Genomic DNA, 23,238 nt, shown 5'->3' on the forward strand with positions numbered 1-23,238 from the left:
TAGGTGGAATATAATTTCATGGAATGTGAGAGGCCTGGGAGACCCTAGGAAGAGGGGGTCCGTGATGTTGGAGATGGAGAAGAGGGGGCCTGGCCTCCTCTTCCTACAAGAGACCCATTTAACGCCGGCTGCGGCCCCCCACCTTCATAGTCGGAGCTTCCAGGCACACTATCACTCCTTCCACTCATCTTACTCCCGTGGTGTGAGTGTATTAGTTTGGAGGGGCACAGATTTTCTATGTAAAGAGTCCCAGATTGATGGGGAGGGGAGATTTATTTTTTTACATTGTTTGATTGGTGGGCAGGAATATGTCTTGGCCAATATCTATATACCCCCCCCCCCCCCCCTTTAAACTGGAGGTTATACATAAATTTCTAATGTTTAGCCTGGGTAAATCAGGGGTTCCATGGTTAATAGCGGGAGATTTTAATGAAACTATGGATAAGAGCCTGGACAGATTTCCCTGCCCAGTGGGGAATAGAACTGGTTGACTATATGAATTCTTGCTGGAGGTAGGACTAAAGGATATTTGGCGTATGCGGCACCCTCAGGATAGGCAGTACTCTTGCTTCTCTAGCACCCATCACTCGTTATCAAGAATAGATATGGGCCTGGGGAATAAGGAGGCATCAGAGTTGGTGGTAGACATAGTATATGAGGCACGTGGGATTTCGGATCATTCCCCCGTAGTGATAACCTTGAGCACGGGAGAGAGCCCTCCACGGGGAGAGTGGAGAATAAACCCTGCTTGCCTAGAACTAATTGACAACTCTAATCTTCTAGGAGCACAGATAGGGGAATTTCTTCAAATTAATAGAGGGACAGCCCCACCTGGAATTGTTTGGGATTCCTTAAAAGCCTTCGTTAGAGGTTTACTAATACAGAAAATCGCAATAACTAAAAAAGATGCTCGAGAGCAAGAGAAAGAAATTAGAAATGATGTTATCCAAGCTGAGAGAGTGTTCGTGGAGGATCCATCGCCAGCTAAACAACAGGCTTGGGTGAACTGCCAGCAGATATATAAAATGGCCCTCTTAAAGAAAGCAGAAAATCAGCGTATCTTCCAACGTCAATATTATTTTGGTGAAGGAGAAAGGGTGGGTCGAGTTCTTTCACTATTGGCCAAATCGAACGGCCCTTCTACTGCAATACAAGTAATCAAAACACAGAATGGAGACCTTGTCTCCAGACCCTCTGAGATCATAAAGGTACTTAGGGATTATTATAGTAAACTATATAAATCGACTATACAGGATCATAGACGCTTGGTTACAAACTTTCTACATCAAACAGACATCCCTATGCTCTCAAACCAGGATAGACTGAATCTGGATCTCCCATTAACGATGGAAGAACTAAAAAGCGCAATGTCTAGTATGCCCAACTATAAATCTCCCGGCCCTGATGGGCTTCCAGTGGAAGTTTATAAGCGTTATAGTGAACAGCTGATGCCGGCACTACTGGAAACATTAAACCATGCATTAGAAAGGGGAGAACTCCCTGCCTCAATGTTAGAAGCTAATATCACCTTAATCCTAAAGGAGGGGAAGGACCAACAGGAGATTTCATCGTACCGACCGATATCCCTGTTATGCTCAGACGTAAAAATCTTGGCTAAGGCCTTAGCAACTCGCCTTAACAACTACATCCAGAAATTAATACATCCAGATCAATCTGGGTTTATCCCGGCCAGAACAATGAGTACTAATATTAGGAGGGTCTTTTTAAACCTACAAATACCTAGAGATAATGAAGGTCCTGGGGCTATACTGGCCTTGGATGCTACTAAGGCCTTTGACAGCCTGGAATGGGGCTACCTCTGGGGGGTTTTGGAACGTTTTGGCTTCGGCCCTGTATTTATTCAATGGGTAAAGTTACTATACGGGGGACCAAGGGCAAAGATTAAAACGGGGACCTTACTCTCTGACACATTTTATTTAGAAAGAGGAACGAGACAGGGGTGCCCGTTGTCCCCCCTCCTGTTCGTATTGGCTATGGAGCCCCTGGCTGTGCGGGCGAGATCACGCCCGGACATCCAGGGATTCCGGCGCGGACCGGAGGAAGAGAAAATGGCCTTATTTGCAGATGATGTTTTGTTTTTTATTGGGGACACGGGCCCTACTCTGAATAATGTGGTGCAGTTGATGGAGGAATTTGGACAGCAATCAGGCCTGGTTATCAATTGGAGCAAATCAGCCCTTATGCCGCTATCGGGGTCTGGAGGCCCAACACAATCTATGATTCCGGGATTGGAAGTGGTGCCTAAGTTAAAATACCTGGGTATTTGGATTCCCAGAGATATTAATCAGTATGTTGAAGAGAATCTAGTACCACTACTGGCAAAGTTGAAGCAAAAGGTTGATAACTGGTGTCGCCTCCCCCTGTCTGTAGCTGGCCGCTGTAATCTGGTAAAAATGATTTGGCAGCCCCAGATCCTATATATCCTTCACAATTCCCCAGTCTGGATTAACCAGAAATGGTTTACCAGACTGGAGGCGCTGATCCGAGAGCTAATATGGAGGGGGAGACACCCTCGTATTAGTCTACAGACGTTGCAGCTTTCTGCAGAAAAGGGAGGAGTAGCGATACCGCACTTAAGGACATACTTCTTGTCGGCCCAGCTCCAGCATTTCACTGGGGCTGGGCTTGGAGGAGGTGGCTGTCCAAATCATAAATTGATGATCGCCAAAGCATATCACAAGACATTAGCTGAAGTTTTGGAGGCCAATTCATTTGCTTGTAGGTGCCCCACCAATATACTAGCGAGGAAAGTATGGCAGACAACTAAACAACTCTTGGATTATAAAGGAGTGACTGAGTATACACCCTTATGGGATAACGGAGACCTGGCTGAATTAAATAGTATAGGTAGGCCCCTGGAGTGGGAGAGAAGGGGGATCACTAGATTAGTGCACCTTTACCAGGGAAGCATTATGAAATCCTTTCAAGGTCTTCGTCAGGAATTTGGTATCTCCAATAGAACGTTCTATACATACCTACAAGTGAGACATGGGATACAAGCACAGTATCGTACACTTACTATCGAAAGGACAAAGACCCCCCTACTTCAAGAACTTCTTGATCGAAGGCAAACAAAGGGACAGATCTCTAGGCTATACGCAAAACTTAAGGACAAAGCGTTGAAAGGAGAGGGCCCAAATAAGAGTAGAAGGGGATGGGAGGCTGATTTGGGACCACTCAAGGATGACCAATGGGATGAGATCCTAGCACAGGGGAATTTGGTATCTATCTCCCCATCACAGCGTATGTCCCATAAGCTTTTTTTATATAGGGCATACTATACCCCTAAAAAAATGTGGAAAATAGGCAGAAACTCTAATGGTAACTGCCCCAGATGTGGGGCATTAGGGGACCTTCTCCATATGGTATGGAAATGCCCGAAACTGTATCAATACTGGCTAGAAATTGTACACAGCATCAATAGGATCTTTAACACTAACTTGAAACCAGAAGCTAGGACTTGCCTACTAGGTATTATGGAAGGGGGTAAAATACCCGCTGCAACAGAGACAGTTATACTGAGGTGCTTATATCAGGCCAGACGCTTAATTGCGTTGAACTGGCAGGCAGCGAGTCCCCCAGCATTACAAGCTTGGGTAAATGTCATAAACTCAACAATCTGGTGTGAACGTGCAATGTTTATTAGACAAAATAATTTTAAAAAATTTGGGGCGCTATGGAATCCGTGGCTGAGAGACATGGGTTACCCCCTGGACGTGGTAATGGATGATAGGACCTAGCGAGTATCTATCCGGACTGGGCCTGGTGTAGTTGGGAACCCGTTGCCACTCCCCGTCCCGGTCCCCGTAGGGATTTGCCATCTTCCTAGCCGGCCTGAATTGGTCCGGCTGGAGCCAGCAGCGTGTGTTCGAAGAAGAGGGGTTTGGGGGGGAGGGAAGCCTGGTAGGCAGGTTAGGGGAATTAGCACGGGTTATATGACTGTGTCTGTGTTTGTTGATACATTTTATGACGTAAGAATTTGTATTTCTTGTTGTTTTATATGATAGTTCCTTATAAACAGGTTGTATGTAAAAGGAAAATCTTTTTTCAATAAAGAGTATTTAAATTAAAAGATCTGTCTGCTCAGTTTCTGCAAAGCAGACACACAGAGCTCGCACAGCTCTATGGATAGCTGGGTGTAAACGTAATCCAATGTCCATTTACACCCGACTGCCCTTTAATCCAATCTGCTTAGAAGGAGGAGGATAGATCCCCTTAGTTTGCTTTTATCAGACTGGATCATATCAGAGGTAGGTGGGTGTAAACAGACACAAGTGGCCATAGAGATACTTTTATCATTTTTACCAATCAAAAGCAGCTTGAACCATACAGCCTGAAGAACCAATAGTCACCGTTACAACCCCTTAAGATTAACTCCACTTTTGTTGAGGGAAAAAAAAAATCCCCTCTGATGATCAATGTACATTGTAGGGATTTTAACAAATGTTGTAGATTCATACCCGTTTCTTCTTTGAAGAAAAAGCTGTTTGATTACGTCAATGAGCAGAGCGATTCTAAATGGGATTGTCTTTTCTGTTATTAGTCAGCCGATGCACTTGCAGCGTTCCAAAGAGGAACATGTTAGGTTTGCATCACCTTAGAGAATGCCTAATATTTGTTGTGTATCTTAGTGCAGACTTCAAGGAAAAATCAGTGAGCCAATCACGCAAGCAGGAAATTACATTTCAGGGAAAGTTCTGTACACCAACTTTATACAGAAGGCCTCCAGGCTGCCATATTGCATTGAATTATACCGAAAATGACAGCACTGAAGATTGAAAATTAAAAGTAATTCTTAATAACATCTAATTACAACACTGCTTGTGTAGAAAATGTAATTCTTTTATTTGGTATTTTGTTCCCATGAAAGTGGATTAACCTTTTAAATGAATATACACAGAAAGTTGTTATTGTGACTTGACTAGTAGTTACGCAGTTGCATAAGAAATGCTGTCCTGTGTAGAGAAGTCAGAAGCCAACCAGCTAGTAAAAAAAAAAAAAAACCTCCACAACTCAAATTTATTGTAATTATTCCACAGGTTGCATATTCAAATTTTTAATACAGCCTCCTACAGTGTATTATTAGAAAGACTGATATTCAATTGACCTGGAAGGGCCAAATATGGTTAGGCAATGAAACAGTATCAGAAAGTCTGTCAAGAAAACTAGGCAACCAAAAAAAAAAGAAAGACACAATTGTCACGTAATGTACCTAAGCTACTCACACACTAGCCTGGAAAGTATATCTTTAATTAAGAAGGGCAAAAAAAATTTCTTGTTATTAACATTTTTTTCCAAATATTCCTAAATCCTCCACCATAAAAACACACACCATGAGGGGTGTGACCTAGCGGCAGAGCAGAATGGCAGCTTAATCCCTTTGCTCCGACGAACAGGGCTACTGCATAAGCTATCATCCGCAGAGAGTCTCATGTTTCAGAGCAGAGAGATAGCAGGGAGACGCTCCTCACTCACCCGCTTACAGGCGGACCTGTCCTCACAGCTCAGCCTCACCATACCGGCTATATTCTGGATGCCACATGCATTCCCCTTCAGCCTGACAGCCACAGTGGGCAATCGCACAGCCTTCCTGCGTGTGCCAGCGAAACTACAGGAATTCTGCAACTCTCGGCATCCCTAGGGTATCTGTTCCAGACTGTTTAGACAGCCAGAACCCTGGATACCTGTCCACCAAGATGCGACTCCACGCTCAAGACGGCACAGACAGACACAGAAGATCCTCCTCTGACTCGTCTCAAAGAGACCCTGATCACCTAACGGGGTCCGAGAGCATCACCAAAATCCTCATGTCAAAAAAACGACGGCTAGTCTCAGCTTGGTTCTCCTTTTTTTCATGGACATGCATATGTGCCCCCACCTATGGCGGGGCCTTATTGTTGAAATGCCACCTGGCCCCATATAACCACCAAGACTCGGGCACTGCCTTAACTAATAACTTGGAGACCTGTGACTTCCCCCTCCCAAGGTGCAGCAACAGACTTACAATGGTAAGGTTGAGGGTACTGAGCCCATGACTGGCCCTTTTATAACACCAGCCCTCCTGCAAAGAAGCTGCAAAACATGGCAGGGCACTATAACACACTGACTGTCCCCATGGATTGCCTTTATAGAGTCGATCGGATAAGTACTTGAGCTATAATTATATACTTTGCCTGAGGCAAATACTTTCGTGAGGCAACACGAGGTCCTAACTTCAGGACCCTTGGGGGCCAATGGGGCTGGCAGGTTGGTAAAATATACTAAAACAGGCCCGCGGACTGAATGGAAGGAGGGAGAATCCAGGGGACGATTTTCCCTAGTGACAAATAACATACTTGTTCCTTGTGAATTCTCTCTCTTGTTGTTGTTTGTGTTTCTTTCTTCTTTTAGAACCACAGTTCGTACAGCTGATAGCTATACCCTATTGTAAGGTAGTATGCAGTTAAAGGTATACCATTAAGTTAACATGGGGACTGGGGGCCTGGTGATTTTAGATCTTTAATCGGATAACTGTTGCTCAATATAGGCAAGCTATACACAAACGATTACCAGGAGAGAACTTCTCCTCCGTGATAGTGAAGGGGGGTGGGGGCTGTGGCCAGTATCTGACAGATTTAGGGGGGCTCCCCACGACCCCCGCCCCAATCATTTGAGTTCAAGACTTTTCCCTAAAGACGCACTTCTCTAAAGATGCAGCCATAATTAGTCAATAGCAGTAGAAAGCTCAATCGCTGGATCTCTCTCCCACCTCAGAGTGACAGGTCCCCTTTGAACATCTCCGGTACTTCCAATTTCCCCGCCCTTAGGACCCTCTGGTCCAGGTGAGCCAGCAGGTCTGAGCACACCACCGGAATTTTTTCAGGTAGACCCTCTATGAAAACTCCTTTCTTCCCAGGGGGTTGAAAGGAAGGCCATAGATCAGGCACACAGGCTCGGGCAGACAACACATTTTCTGTCTCTCCCCACCCCCCCCCCCCCATTTTTTTTCACTCACCTGCTCCCCTTCTCTCCCCATCCATCCCTAATCCCCTTCTTAGCATAGTACGTTTTTGATTCTGACGTAGAAACTTAAAGATGTCACAAACCATGGCCCGATCTGCTCCTCTATCTCTTAAAGTCTATTTGCTCAATGTAAGAGGGCTAAATGTCCCAGAAAAACACAGCTGCGTTCTTGCACAAGCTCATCGGCAAAAAGCCCAATTTCTCTTTTTTTCAAGAAACGCACTTCAAATCTGGGATTGTCCCGCGTTTCAAAAACGGCCGCTACCCAATAGCTTATCACGTGACATGCCCAGACTCCAAATCTAAAGGAGTCTCAATACTGCTGGCTAAATCCCTCCGCATCAAAATCACTGACCAGATGCTAGACCCGGCAGGGAGCTTCCTGTTTCTAAAAGGCAAGTGGAACGACAGACCAATCACCTTAGCAAACGTGTATTGCCCCAATACCAAACAGGTAACCTTCATACGAGACATAATAGTGAAACTCACTCTGTTCCAGTCAGGGCTTCAAATCTTACTAGGGGATTTCAACCTACCGTTGGACCCGTTATTAGACACCTCCACAAAAACCTCCTCTCTCCCCATTTCCACATTACGACAAATCAAACAACTAGCCTCATTGACATTATACGACACCTGGAGGACTTTGCACCCCCATAGAGATTTCACTTTTTATTCCCCACCACGGGAGCGCTATGTGAGAATAGACTATTTGTCTCTCAAGCGGACTTATTCTATCTACAGTGCGCCTCTATAGAGAGCACGGTTCTCTCGGATCACCACCCTGTAACAATTACCTTAACTTTTCCAGTCTGAGTTACCTCCACCAAAATTTGGAGGCTAGACGCCTCGCTCTTGACAAACTCAGACAATTGCAAGTCTAAACCAGGAGCTTGATGAATACTTTATCCGCAATGATACTCCAGAAATTTTGGCTATAATTCAATGGGAGGCCCATAAATGCTTTATTAGGGGGAAGTTGCTGGCCATCTCTGCCAAAAGTAAAAGAGAAAAGACAGGAATGAATCCTCTCCCTCTCCTTCAAAATCAGGTAACTGGAGACACAGAACAAACGGTCATTAGCAATCAGATTGGCCCAGGACTTGCAGGACACATGCACACAGCTGGCAGAGGAGCTATTCAAGAGGGCACACGGACGCAAGATTCTGTCCCAAAAATTATTTTATGAGCAGGGTAATAAGCCGGGTAGATTGCTTGCCAGGGCGACGCAACAACGCACTCTGAACTCTACGATCCACCATATCACAGATCCCTCAGGCCATATTTTTTCCAGGAATGAAGAAACTGCTCTGCAATTTCAGAAGTATTACAACCAATTATACAATATACAGGTAGGGAATGTGAGTTCATCGGGCCCTACCAAGAGACTTGTCCAAATCCAGGAATTTCTAAATCGGTACGGCCCACCAGAGCTGTCGGAAGATTAAGTCCAGGCATTAGAGGCCCCAATAGTGAGGAAGAACTTTTGGCAGTGCTAAAAACCATGAGTCCCAGATGGGCTCATGGCCCAATATTATAAATGCTTCTCGCAAATATTAGCACCGAGATTTCTTAAGACATTTAATTCACTCTACCAAACCCAGCGGGTTGGTGAGATTGAATTTAGCATACATCGCCGTGATCCCCAAAGAAGGGAAAGATCCTTTGAATGTAACCAGCTATCGCCCGATATCGCTACTCAATGTGGACGTTAAACTATTCTCCAAAGTAATAGCAACACGGTTAGCTGTACACATAAATCTACATCACTGGGGGCATGGCCTGGACATGGCTGAGGAAGGTCGCGTTTTAACAGAGCTCCCAGCCGAGTCCTTTCCCTGCCGACTCACACAGCTCCATTGACCACAGAATGCTCTCTGCCAAGCGGCGTTCATCACAGAGGAACAGAGGCACTAACAAACAGACCCCCAAGACCTCACCTCCGGGAGAAATTCAGTGACTCTTTCACCGCAGCCAGCTGAGCGCCGTAGAAACTAACATGGCGCAGGCCTCGCACATGGTAGACCCGGACCACGCTTCACAGCCAGCATCCCCGGCGAGCTCTCACAGCCCGGAGATCTTCCAAAGCACTCCGCACACACCTTCTCATTGGTCCCCGCAATCAAACCTGGCTTGTGGAGCGGACGCAGAGCTGAGAGCGATCCTTAAAGCGCTCCCAACAAAGGCGGACATAGAAGCACTGGTGGGCCGGGTGGAAGTGGCCCACCGTAAAGAGCTACAAGCGGTGAAGGAGGAGATACAGTTGCTCTCTGGCAGACTCACATCCAGAGAGTCGACCCTGGTGGCATTGGACAGCAGGGTCGCAGCTTTGGAGGCACACAGGGCATCGCAGGTGGAGAGGTCCCTTAGACTGCAACTACATATGGAGGAAATGGAGGACAGGAGCCACAGGAGTAACCTGCAGCTCCGTGGCCTTCCCGAGGCCACGGTTGCTGCTGACCTGGAGGCCACAGTGGCGGACATCTTCCGCAGGGTCGCGGGCGACCAAATCCCGGGCCGTCCAGAATACAATCGGATACATAGGGCACTGGGCCCCAGGTCAGAGGACCCAGCAAGTCCCAGAGACGCGATCTGCCACTTGCACCTTTACGCCCATAAAGACATTATTGCGTGCAAACCATGAGACTTGAGAGACTTAGAACTGGATGGGGAGCCACTAACGATCCTACCTGACATCTCCAGGGCAACCTTGCAGCGATGTGCCCTTATGAAACCACTGCTGGAACTAGCAAGAAGCCGGGGGTTCATATACCGCTGGGGTTTTCCCCTGGCAGTGAATTTCCAGAAAGAACACCACTCGTTTATTCTGCGATCACCAGAATCACTGCCGGCCCTGTTCGCCTTCCTGGGTACAGAGCCGATGGATGTCCCCAACTGGCTTGATACCAAGGCCGTAGGAATAACCCCGTGTCAAGATGGGGTTTACCCCCCAGACCACCGCGGAACAGACGACGCTCACGTGAGGAGTCGCCGGAAGCAGGCCAGGAATTCTGATTGCATGAGGACTGCATCTTCCCCGGACACAGCGTCTACCAGAGGTACTTTCTCACAACACCCTGATCGCTTCAGTTACACAGCTGACCTCCTGGACCCAAAGGTATGATACCTGACCGCTCCACAGTTGCCTTGCTGGTTAAACCCGTCCCCCCCCCCCCACACCCCATTCCCATGTACCAATGGATGTTACTCTCTGCACAGTGGAACAATCTTTGAGGCCTCTGCCTGACTCCACCACATGTTCTCGAGGGTCCATAGTGTGCAGAGCGCACCGTACCCTTGGGGCAGTTTGACATACTAGCCATGGTATCAGCGGTCCGGCAAGCTATACTCTGTTGGCTACCACTTAGTTGGGATGGGTGTCCGGAGCTTCCGTGGGTGGCAGTGTGAGAGACTAGCCTCCGGGAGTTGACGCAGAGGTAGTGTCTAGTGTAGGGCGGTGGTGCCCCCCTCCCCCGCCTTGCCCGAGATCTGGCCATGGTGTCGAACATGATGGGGACCCCTGGGGGGAACTCGGGGCCTTGTTCATCCCTCCAGCAGAGAGGATTTTCTTGAGGGGTTCCCCTTCTACCGGAGCGGGGGGTGACATGGCCTGGCAACAAAGGTTTCCCCTCCCTTTGTACAGCTGGGGGGTGAATGAGGGCACCTGAGTTTTGTGCGCACCCTGATGTGTGTTGGATGGTCCAGCAAGGAGGGCAACGTTGTCCGGGTTGGAGTTGCGGGCAGGGAGGGTGGCAAGATTTCTTTATCCCCAACATAGGGGACCCTCGAGTGTGGACAGCGGTCGCCGGATGCCACTGGGGTAACGGGAAGCTAAAACCAGCACACGTGGACGGGGGGGGGGGGGGGGAATTGCTCCGGATGGGCACACTCCCAGTCCTGGTGCACAGTGGGGACCTGAGTCAGAAAATCGTAACTGATGATGCATATACAACGCAAATCTGGGAGGGGGTGATCTTAGCTCTGGGTACTACTGCTGAACTCCTACCAGGAGGGTTCACCTGTTTGTGGGTTCTGCATGTAAATATTTATACGACCTGCATGGTTTTTCCAATCTGTAGACAACAGCATCAGTAAACAGTATTATGTTTAAACGCTGTAATCGATCATGCAAGTGATGAGACGGTTGGGTGGGACAGCTGGAGCCCTACACCTTTACCGGTCACAGTCAGTCTCCGCCCCCAAATAGGCCTGCACTTGCCTCCACTTTTTGTGGTGGAGGTTTGTGCCTTTTCACGTTTCTACTTGTAACCTTAGCTAGCTTGTCTCGTAGCTGGGACCTGCACTACACTAACCTTTACTTTCTTCTTCTTTACCCCTTCCCACCTCTTGCTTCTCCCTCTCCTCACTCCCTCACCCTCCTCCTCCCCCCCCCCCTTATACCCTCCGTAGCCAGGGTGATGTACTCCATAAAAATGTTATCAATTAATGCCAAGGGTCTGAACACCCCAGAGAAAAGAAGCATTCTAATGAATGACCTCCACAAATTATACGCCGACGTTGCTTTCGTCCAGGAAACAAATTTCAAACATGAGAAATACCCGCTCCTTAAAAACAGATTCTTTCCGACGGCTTACCATTCCACCAACCGCTCAGCCAAATCTAAAGGGGTCTCCATTCTAATATTAAACAAAGTCCCCTGGCAATGCCAAGCAACCTTGGGAGCCCCAGAGGGTCGCTTTATGTTCATTAAGAAACTGGTGGGGGGTATCCCTCTCACGCTGGCATCCATCTATGCACCGAATTAACACCAGAGCTTCTTCATTGCGCGGGTCCTAGATAAACTAGGGGAGTTCATCACGGGACAACTAATCCTTGGAGGTGACTTCAATGTCTCGCTAATACCCTCCTCAGACACTTCTTTGGGACAATCCTCGATACCCCCGCTGCATAGAAAACGCATAGCTAACTCTCTATATAAAGGCACAACCGGTGGATGTTTGGCACTTAACTCATTCTAGAGAACGTGACTACACGTTCTACTCACACACCCACAAGCTTTACTCTAGGATTGACTTCTTTCTTGTACCTCATAGCCAACTACACTTGGTAAAAAACACCTCCATCGGGCATATCACATGGTCGGACCATGCCATTACCCTTGAATATACACTGACGGGGAGGCCCAAGGCTGGTTCAAGATTGCGGTGGCTGAACGAGAGCCTCATCCAAATCCCTGAACTCATGGCAGAAGGGACAAAGGCCATGTCTTTGTATTTCCAAAAAAACGCCACCCCAGACTGCATCTTGGGCGCCCTATGGGAAGCGCACAAGGCGGTCATAAGGGGACTATTGATCAGCCTTGGTTCATGGATAAAGTGGGAGCAATTGGAACTCATTGGAAGCAAGCCACAAACATGCCCCCTCCCAGTCAAGTCTGAGCTAGGGACGGTTCGTAAGCAGATAACCAATCTGTTACACTATAGCACTAAAGCGGCGCTCCAGCAATGTCGGCAGTCTGCCTACGTGTTCGGTGATAAATGTGGTAGAACTTTGGCTAGAGCGGTACGGGAACATAAACAGATGTCCTACATCCCCCACATTATCAACCCCGATGGCCAAAGAGTCACCCTACCTGAACAGTTGTCTGATGAGTTTGGACAATTCCACTCTAAAACTATATAATTTAACATGCAACCAGCCCTCCCAGGGTGCTATAGATGACTACATCACGACCTCCCATTGCCTTCTCTGTCGGCAGACATACTTGAAGATTTAGAGGCCCCCATTACCATGGAGGAACTCTGCTCTGCCAATGGACACATGAAACCAGGTAAAGCCCCAGGACCAGACAGATACCCTATCTTATAAGACCTTCCTCCCCATACTAGGCCCACACATGGTGTCGTTCTTCAATGCAATTGGGTCGGACACGACTCTCCCTAAAGAGATGCTGAAAGCCCATATATCCCCAATTCCCAAGGCAGATAAGGACCCCACTCTATGCGGCAGCTACAGACCCATATCCCTGCTGAATGTAGATTTAAAATTATTCTCCAAAATCCTAGCATCCCGATTAGCACACCATCTCCAAACCCTAGTACACCTGGACCAATTGGGCTTCATACCCAATAGGGAAGCCCGAGACAACACAATAAGAGTCCTTAACCTCCTCCTTGTAGCCAATAAAAGAAACTCCCCCTGTGTATTCTTGAGCACAGACACCGAAAAGGCGTTCGATAGGGTAAACTGGAACTTCATGCTCGCAGTTCTTAGACACATTGGCCTAGGAGACAAGATGTTTAACCACTTCTCTACTTCTGAGAGGACGTTCCTGAACGTCCTTCAGAAGGAGGGGAATCGCGCGTGCACCGGATGCGCTCGTGTCACCCGGACACGGCGCATCTCGGATCGGCAGGAGGGCTCTGTGATTGGCCCTCCTGATCATATGACGGCCATGTCCAATCACGGCCGTCATGTGATGTAAAAAAACAGCCGGTTGCTAGGCAATCGGCTCCTCCTCTCCTCACACAGAAGTCATCGCTGAGGAGATGAGAGCAGATCGCTGCAGCCGGCTGATGATCAGTGAGTATGAGCTGTTTTTTACAGCTTTTTACTCACAGATCACCAGCCTAGTGTAAACACACAACACACCACACAGTATAAACACAATGTCCCCAAATAATAAAAACACATGTCCCTAATAATAAAAACATGTCCCCCACATATGTCCCACTGACATTTACCCAGCAGGAGGGCTTTTTCCTCGCAATGAATGCTGAGAAGGCATTCAACAGGGTTGCTTGGGACTATATGGAAGCTGTACTGATCTCTGTAGGTCTAGGACCTAGCATTAGAGCCTTTATCATGTCCCTATATGCAAACCCTAATGCTAGAGTCAGAGCAAATGGATACCTGTCAGATGCCTTCTCCATCCATAATTGGACAAGACAAGGTTGCCCTCTCTCCCCATTATTATACATGCTCACTCTTGAGCCACTCATACGGTGCATTCAAATGCACCCAGACATTAAAGGCATTTAAGTCAAAGAGACAGAATACAAGATTGCAGCTTTTGCCGATGATGTTGCCTTCTTTTTCTCTCTTTGCCGCTGACGACTCTGCCCAACCTCCTGCAAGTCCTGGAACAGTTTAAAAACTTGGCAAATTTAAAAATGAATTATTCCAAGTCATTCGCCATGAACATCTCCCTGATGGCAGAGGTGGCCCAACAATGCCAACAGCTCTTTCCTTTTAAGTGGAAAACAGGCGCTATAAAGTACCTTGGTATTCAACTCCCTGCCAAACTCTCAGAACTCTACACCAGAAATTTTGCAGACAAAATTCAAAACATACGTCAGGACCTCCAGAGGTGAGAGAGCTCTTCCATCTCGTGGTTTGGATGTGCGCCCATTATCAAAATGACAATTTTGCTGCACCTGTTATATAAATTCCAAACTATACCGATTAGTCTACCACTGCTTTTTTCACACAATACAAAGCAGTAGGTCGATCTTTTCTATGGGGAAGAAAGTACCCAGGGATAAGATCGGCTAAACTAGTGCTCCCAAAATTAAAAGGTGGAATTGGATTCAACACTATTACTGGGCAGTCCACCTGGCTCAGATTGTTGCCTGGAAAATTCACGCTAAATACAAAGGGTGAGTGATCCTGGAGAACTTTATCTCAGACTCTAATTTACAATATGCTCCATGGCTACCAAAAATAAAGCACCTACGCAGGTCTTGTTCATCCTCTCATTAGTGCCACTTTACATGCATTTAAGAAAACATGCGTTTCATATTCGATCTCAAGCAAAGAGTGTTCTATCTCTCCAATTAGAGGCAACCCAGACTTTCCTCCGGGCCTGTCTGGAGCCTTCGCACAAGTGGAGTGGCCTTATGAGGAGATGTTAGCCAAACAATTCTTTCATAGAGGCTGTTTCAGGAAACAAAACAGAGCTGGCAGAAATATCCAAAACGGGAACATTCCCCTTCTGGTCCTACATGCATCATTATCTTGATGCTCCAGTTAGGAGAGAAAAATTCACCAAACCTGCGACTATGTTTGAATCTCTTTGCTCTCGCACAGAACCCCAAACTCATGTTATTTCGGGCATCTATGCCTCTTTGTTTGAAAACTCTGAGGCACTGTTACAGATCGCTCGTACTGGGACATGGCCCTCGGAATGGAGACAGATGAGGAAGAGTGGGACCGCATAAATCTCTATATTCATAAGGGATCACTGAACGTTTCAACACAAGAGAAAGGGTACAAAATATGCTTGCACTGGTATAGAACCCCAGACTTACTTCATAAATACTACCCTGCAATATCTGGTCAGTGCTGGTGATGCGGCAGGGAAACAGGCACGTTCCTACATGCAAGACTTGCAGCCATATTGGCGGAAAGTTCATGAAACAATAGGAAAAATATCTAGACTCAAACTAGATTTCTCACCAGCGCAGTATCTCCTACACCAGACGAAACTCCCCAAAAAACACTACTTCAAATCAGTCATAATGCACCTAGTTAATGCTGCTAGAATGTGTGTGCCAGTTCATTGGAGATCAACCTCCCCGCCTTCAATAGTTGAGTGGATACAGCGAGTGAACCGCTTAGCTGAGATGGAGGAGTTGATCTACATTACATTGGATAAAATTGAGAAATATTCTGACATTTGGGAGCCCTGGGTGACAATCAAGAAGTCCTAGCTTTTTAGGGAACTCACGCAGGGGATGACATGACCTGACCTTTAATAAACAAGAATTGGGGCAAGTCGGAACCCCCTCTTAAAGACTGTACCCCCCCCCTCCCAAGTAACTCCTTGTACGAGAAGAGGGAGGGTTCTGATAACTTCACTCCCTCTCTACACAAAACGTATGCTCCGTTTGCTCCATGTACTTTACTGAAGCCTTTTCCCAACCATATCTCTCCCTTTCCAACCCTCCCTCCTCCCCGCCTCCTTTTTTTATTTTTCTTCCCTCCCTCCACCCAACCTGACCCTGATGGGCGCACCTTAAAGGAGTGCTAGAGAGACACATTAGGGCCAACCGTAAAGAAACGTAGCCTAAGGAGAAAGCAAAATACAGCCACTCAGATACTTGTTTAATTGGAAAAGGTTGCTATTTGAATTATTACCTGTTTTTTGTTCTCTTTTGTTGGATTTGATAGAAAGAGAGAGGATTCTCCTAGTTGGACTTTATAGGAAACACATTATTTACATAGTGTAGTGGACATAATTAAGTATTAGTAATCTCCAAGTAATATATAATATTAGAATATATTGCGAGGAAAGTCATTGCTAGAGAACAAAATTATAGTTCTGATGGGCATAATGGAGTAAAAATAATAAAAGCCTATAGACAGGATCAAAGAAAAGAGACTCCAAGTACATTGTCTATCCGTGTACAATCCAGCCACACTTCCCGACGTCCAGCCACACACTGCTGAATGTGGGAGTGTGGTGGTACTTAACTACCACTACTACAATTATAAATATAGCAAAATCTTCCATGCCCCTTTATTTTTTGATAAGATGGCATTTTCAGACACATATATAATTACACATATTCATTTGCTTCATAGTGGGCGTTAGTTGTGTCTCCAGCAATTCTGGTTTTCGTTTTGATTCAGCACACTCCCCATCTCCAGGTATGCTTTTTATCCTAGTGCACATGTTTACAAATAATGAACTCTTTCACACTCTCTTGCCCTCTGAGAGTTCACACAATTAAACCTTTATGTATGCATGTTCATGTAGATATACTACAGACATGCACACTTTAAGTTCTTTTACTTATTATTTTAGGGGGCCCTATTTTTGGCTTTAGTGTGCTCATTCGGTCGGCCTTTGACCTTGAAGCATGGGAACTGTTTGACCCTTTCAGTGATCCCAACACTAAATGCACGTTATCAAATTTCCGTTGATTCTTTCTTGTCTTGGGATATCAGCCCCACTGACATGCTGTTATTTCCTCGTTTTTAATGTTCATGACCTCAACATTCAAATATATATCACCCATTATCAATATGTAAGTAAACTATTGAAAAGATGATGAATATCTTAAGAAAAATATATCTTAAAAGTTACTGATTATATATTTTATGCTTTAGATGAACCTCTCCTCTTCTCTTTGAACCCCTGAAGGAATTTCCCGAAACGCGTTGGGTTTTGGGAGGATTCATTATACTTTTATCTGTAATGGTGATATTAACTGACTGCGTTCAGTAAATCAATGTTTCATTTTTTATCATGTTTAAATTTCAACAAAAACTTTTGTTTATTACATTACTTTGATATTACTCTATGTAAATAATGTGTTGCCTATAAAGTCCAACTAGGGTAACCCTCTCTTTTTCTATTGTATAATTTGGTTGTGGCACACAACCAGTGCTACACTTGTCATTCGCCCTCCCTTCTCTTTTGTTGGATTTGTTTTGTTGTTGTTTTATGTACTATTGTTACTTACACGAGTCTCTTCCTCTTGTACTCCCTGGGATTTTTTCTTCCGAAACGTCAGCATAATTGTAAATGATCATCCCTTTGTGTAATATGCTGTATATGTACAACTTTCTCTGCTACCCTTTTTATTCTGTAATCCTGTGTTACTTTCAATAAAAGGTTAATGGGGAAAAAAAAAAACACACACACCATGGTCAAGCGCAAGTCTGTAACATGGTAATTCAGTGTGGTATTAAAAAAAAAAAAATCATAAAAATCATAAAACACACAGATGTTCATTTCTAGGATAAACTTAAGGGGAGATGTAATGCTGACTGTAATTTTTTTTTTAGTATAGGGCCTGCTGCACAGATGTCTATCTTCAGCAATTATCTATCCATGGAATACACCCATCTCAAATCAAATATTACATCTAAAATACATGATCATTAGCTTCATGATCACAAAAACATATATGTTCCTTTCAAATGTTAGCAGTAATTTAGTACTGCACATTAAAAAAAATGTAATTGAAAACTTGATTGGCTAAATTTATGATGAGTGTTGTAGTTGACGTAAAACAAAGCATTAGACTCTATACTTCTTTATGCCCAGAGGAAAGCACCTAGAGTAAGCTTGTGTAGCTTAGTAAATGTAGCCACTATCTAACCAAGGACCTTGTTTGGTATAGGAGGGAATGAGGGGGTGCAAGTAAGATTGGCTGTAAACCACTTTTCCCAGCACCCATTACCACTTGCTACCACTAGAGGAAGACTCCATAAACTAACTGGCTGACCACACAAAGGCAGTGTCATAGTCTGGAGTCAGGCTCGGAGTCCAGTAACTGTAGCAGTGGAGCAGCACCCGCTAACGAGTGGGACAAGTATTCATGCAGATCACCCTGGGTGATGACATGGGTTCATCTGAGGTGCAGGGTCTAAGTACTAAGCAGTATTCACCAGAACTCCTGATGATAGTTATGGGTTTTGCTGCATGTTATTACCAGGTTGCAATCCTCATGATCGCCCCCCCAGGAGATGAGCAAGCCGGGGGCCAAGGACAGCTTTATTTAGTAGGTAGGGATCAAGCAGAAGCATAGTGAGTAAACAAGCCAAAATCAGCAATGAATTGTTTTAGGTTGGTGTTAAGCAGAAGCATATTGGAGGAACAAGCCAAAGGTCGGCAACGTATGGTAGTGAAGACACGGATGGCAGCCGGAAAGACAAAAGCGTCATTTTGGCTGGGGAGAGCACAATCTGGCAAACAGGAAGTGCAGAGACATGGCTTAAATCAGGAAGTTAATGGGAGGCACAGAGTTCAAGATTCAAGGCAGAATCGTTCAGTCTATGTTCACACTTATGCAAATTGGATGCAGTTTTTTCCACATGACAGGACACCGTGACTGGCTCTCAGTGAAGTCAGGTCACACAGCTCTGGGGTGGCCACAGAACATACTGAAAAAGGGTCAGTTCGTCTGTCTCCATTTCAGGTCTGAAATTAGACACAAATTTGGATCCGATTTGCACCTGAAATGGAGAACAGGGACGCACTAGACCCCCTGCTTCGAGCCATGGCTACAGCTAGTGTGAACCTGTCCAGGGAACTGTCCAGCATTCTGAATGGCTCCACAAGAAAAGCCATTGACACAGAAGAGGTCCCAGTTTCAAGTCAGGGCCCGACAGACAGATATAAATTGTACATGCAAGCTGGTGCTCTCTAAGAATTTGTGAGCAGTCTAAAAATGGAACACACTTCTAAGATTCCTCAAGCTATCCTATGAGCTACAAATCTTGTGTTAAAGGATAAGTTGACCTTTGGGAACATGTTAAATGTTCCACTCCTTTTCAAGGTGATACATGTAACATGTTTGCACTGCTGCAGATGTTCCCCACTGCTTTTTTTCCCTGTGACAGCAGTCTGCGGGCAGGGGGCTTATGAAAATTTGCAAACAGGGATCGGGACTTTTCCCATCATGTGACTGCCATGACAATCAATTGGCGGCAGCCAGTGCCAAGGAGTTAAACAGCTTTTCTTTTTTTTTTTAGAAACGTTCGTTTTAATAATAGTTGGTTGTTTACATTCTACAGATGTTCCACATCACAGGCAAGTTAGGGCATCCCCAAGGCATGCTATTAAATAATTTAGCATTTTTAATGTTGCCTTTTAAACATTAAAAAATTGCTGCTCTCCGGCTAACACATTTTTCTTCTCTAGCTTTGGTACATGTTTCTTTAGGACAGAGTGCAGCCATCTATGCCATTTGTTTAACAATCCCTTGCCTATTAGCCTAGAAAACGCCCATTATGCCCCGTACACACGAGCGGACTTTTCAACATCCAAAGTCCGCCAGACCGAGTCCGTCAGACTATCCGATCGTGTGTGGGCTGCAACGGACTTTAGCTTCGCAAAAGTCTGACGGACTTTAGAAATGAAGCATGCTTCAAATTTTCCCGACGGAACTCCGCCGGACCCGGTCCCCTTCGAAAACTCCGCTCGTGTGTATGCTACTCCGACGGACTAAAACCGACGCTAGGGCAGCTATTGGCTACTGGCTATGAACTTCCTTATTCGAGTCGGGTCGTACGTCATCACGTTCGAATCCGTCGGAGTTTAGTGTGATCGTGTGTGGCCAAGTCCGTTCGGCCGAAAAGTCTGTCAGAACTCCGTCGGAACTCCGGCGGAACTCCTTTGGAAGTCTGTCGGACTTAAGTCCGCTCGTGTGTACGGGGCATTAGAGTTTTTTTATAAATTTTTTTTGGCTCCGATTGATTTCAGTGGGGTTTGAATTAGACTCCTGAACTTCAGTAATGTTTGTCGAACTTGCCTTGAACCAAACCCACATATATTCAGCTCATCCCTAGGCTTTAGAGTTCATTACCTATATGATCATCCTGTTATTTTAATGGCTGGGTATCATAACAAGCTTATGGTTCTAATAATGAGTTTAAGGGTCTTTGTGCATCATACAACACTACTAAGGTACATACAACACTAGTAATGTAAAAGCATTTCATTAGCTTAATGAGAAAAAGACTGTATCAAACAAATAAAAAGCAGGTTTCATTATCTTTTGAACTTTGAACATAGTACATATAACAAAGAATAATAGGAAATGTTAATTAAAGATTGGAATTTGCGGTCACATCACAGCATTAAATGTACCTTCCAAAATAAACACATCCTCTTTAAAAGCTCAAAGTGGAAAAATGTGGCATTCAAAAAGAAGTCACATTAATGGATTGTGAAGTCAAACCAGGTCACACAGCGCCAAAGCCAATTTTAGAAACTTTTGTTATTTCTTTCTATGAGCAAAGGAATAGCTATAATGGTTCATCATCTTTTTTTACTGTTTCCATGTTTTTTGAAATATAAACAATTGCACTTTTACAAATTAACTTTTAGAATCCCAAAGCACCATGGGTTAGCTATAGAGATAGCTCTGCAGATGCTATTTGCCTTTTGTCCTAAAATCTTTGGCCCTTTGATAAGGAATGCGTCACTGCTTTGAGTCATCCACCTCTATTTGTGTAAGTAAATTGCATCTAGAAAGCCTGTAAATAAGATTTTCAATAAGCTGTAAATAAACAGATACCAAATTAAAATAAAGCAAAGAAGTTCTTTTCCAGAATAAAAAAAAAATGATATATATATATATATATATATATATATATATATATATATATATATATACACACTGTTTTCCTTATACAGAGCTAAAATATATTATATATATATATATATATATATATATTTTTTTTTTTAAGCCTGACTGTAGAAAAGAGAACACAATATATTTCTTTACATCTTATCTTTATACTAAGCTTTATATGGCCTAAACTCTTGACACTTGGATATTACATGTCCAGGTTAAGAACCATAGAAACAAGTTTGAGCTGAACATATATAGAAGTAATTTTCAAAAGTTGTCTAATGACATCTGTTAAAGTGGTTGTAACCTTAAAAAAAACAAAAACGCTTTTGTTTCTTTAAAAGACACGCTGCATTGATGGGCATTGGTCCCGCTGCATTGATGGGCACTGGTGGGACTGCATGATGGGCACATGTTAGGCTACATTGATGGGCACTAATGAGACTGCACTAATGGGCACTGTTCAAGTTGTTGTTCATATTTATTTTTGTAACTTAATTCTGCATTTAAGTGTTGTTTTGTGAGATAACTTAGGAGGCCGTGTTTGGGGCGGGATTAGGGGTGGGTGTGAAAAAGTCAAATGGCTCCATCCCTATATATAGTTAAAAGAGAAAGGTTGGGACTTTAACCACTTCAGCCCTGGAAGATTTTACCCCCTCCTGACCAAAGCACTTTTTTGGCACTGAGTCACTTAAACAAAAGAGCGACAATTTTGAAAAAATTCAATATTTTTAACTTTTTGCTATATTAAATATCCCCCAAAAATATATAAAAAAAACATTTTTTTCCCTCAGTTTAGAATGATATGCATTCTTCTACATATTTTTGGTAAAAAAAAAAAAAATGCAATAACCGTATATTGATTGGTTTGTGCGAAAGTAATAGTGTCTACAAAATAGGGGATAGTTTTATGGATTTTTTATTATAATTTTTTTATTATAATTTTTTTTCTTTTACTAGTAATGGCAATCTGCGATTTTTATCAGGACTGCGACATTATGGCAGACACAAACAATTTTTACACATTTTTGGGACCATTGCCATTTTTTCAGCGATCAATGCTATAAAATTGCATGGATTAATGTGAAAATGTCACTGGCAGTGAAGGAGTTAACCACTAGGGGGAAGTGAAGGGGTTAAGTGTATCCTAGTATGTGTTCTAACTGAAGAGGGGATGGGACTGTGCAGGGGAGATGACAGATCGTCTGTTAATACAGTGTATGACCTGTCTGCTCTCCCCTCAGAGAACTGGAAACTGTTCACACACACAGATCCAGGTTCTTGGTGTGCCCCGAGCGATCACGGGAGCATGTCTGTGATTGTGACTGCCATGCACTGACTGCGTGGGCGAGCGGGTGGTATGCGCGCATGCTCCCCCTAGTGCCTGCCTATGGTACTGACGTACCATGACAGCGATTCGCGCAGCCGAGCCATTTTGTGGCGGCTGGTCAGCATGCGGTTAAATGAAGCATGCAGTGGAAAAGCAAAAAGGACACTATGTACTGATAACAATGTATTTATTCCATATAACAATGCATATACTCATGGAACACATGTAAATATAAAATAAATAGTATAAAAAATTCCATAGATTTATAGATAAACATAGTAATAGAACAGGACTTGTATATTCAAAATTCAGCAATCCATATTCTCATATAAAATAGAACCCAACATGATAAATGTGCGCAAAAACCGAAAGAACATTGATAAGATTAAAAATTAGGAATCCACGTTCTACACATCTAAATGTAGCGTCTGAAAAATCATTGTAAACATCTGAATGTAGCAACTAAATGCTCAACGTGTTTAATGGAATTATATCCATTCATCAGGAGCAGATGCAAGCAGTGTGTCTAAAAATTGTAGATAAATGAACAATGTATCAAAATAGAGAAATTAAAATATGTATTATTTTATTATGTAGGGAGAGGAGAATACCTCTGAAACATCTCCCCATACTTATAGAATGACCATGCATGTGACATATAATCGTGGGCACTGAAGGTACACTACGGACAACATCTCTCCCAGGAGCTGAGGCGGTATAGACCAGAAGGATATATGGAACATATATATCCCGGAATATCTGGCCTGGTGCCTTTGATGATGTCACATGTCCTTACTTTGGACCGGTGTTCTGTCTATCAAATGCGCCAGGCCA

Source organism: Lithobates pipiens, unplaced genomic scaffold (genome assembly GCF_037356315.1).
Source record: "Lithobates pipiens isolate NorthernLeopardFrog02 unplaced genomic scaffold, aLitPip1_a1.2 Scaffold_25, whole genome shotgun sequence".
Lineage (NCBI taxonomy): Eukaryota > Metazoa > Chordata > Amphibia > Anura > Ranidae > Lithobates > Lithobates pipiens.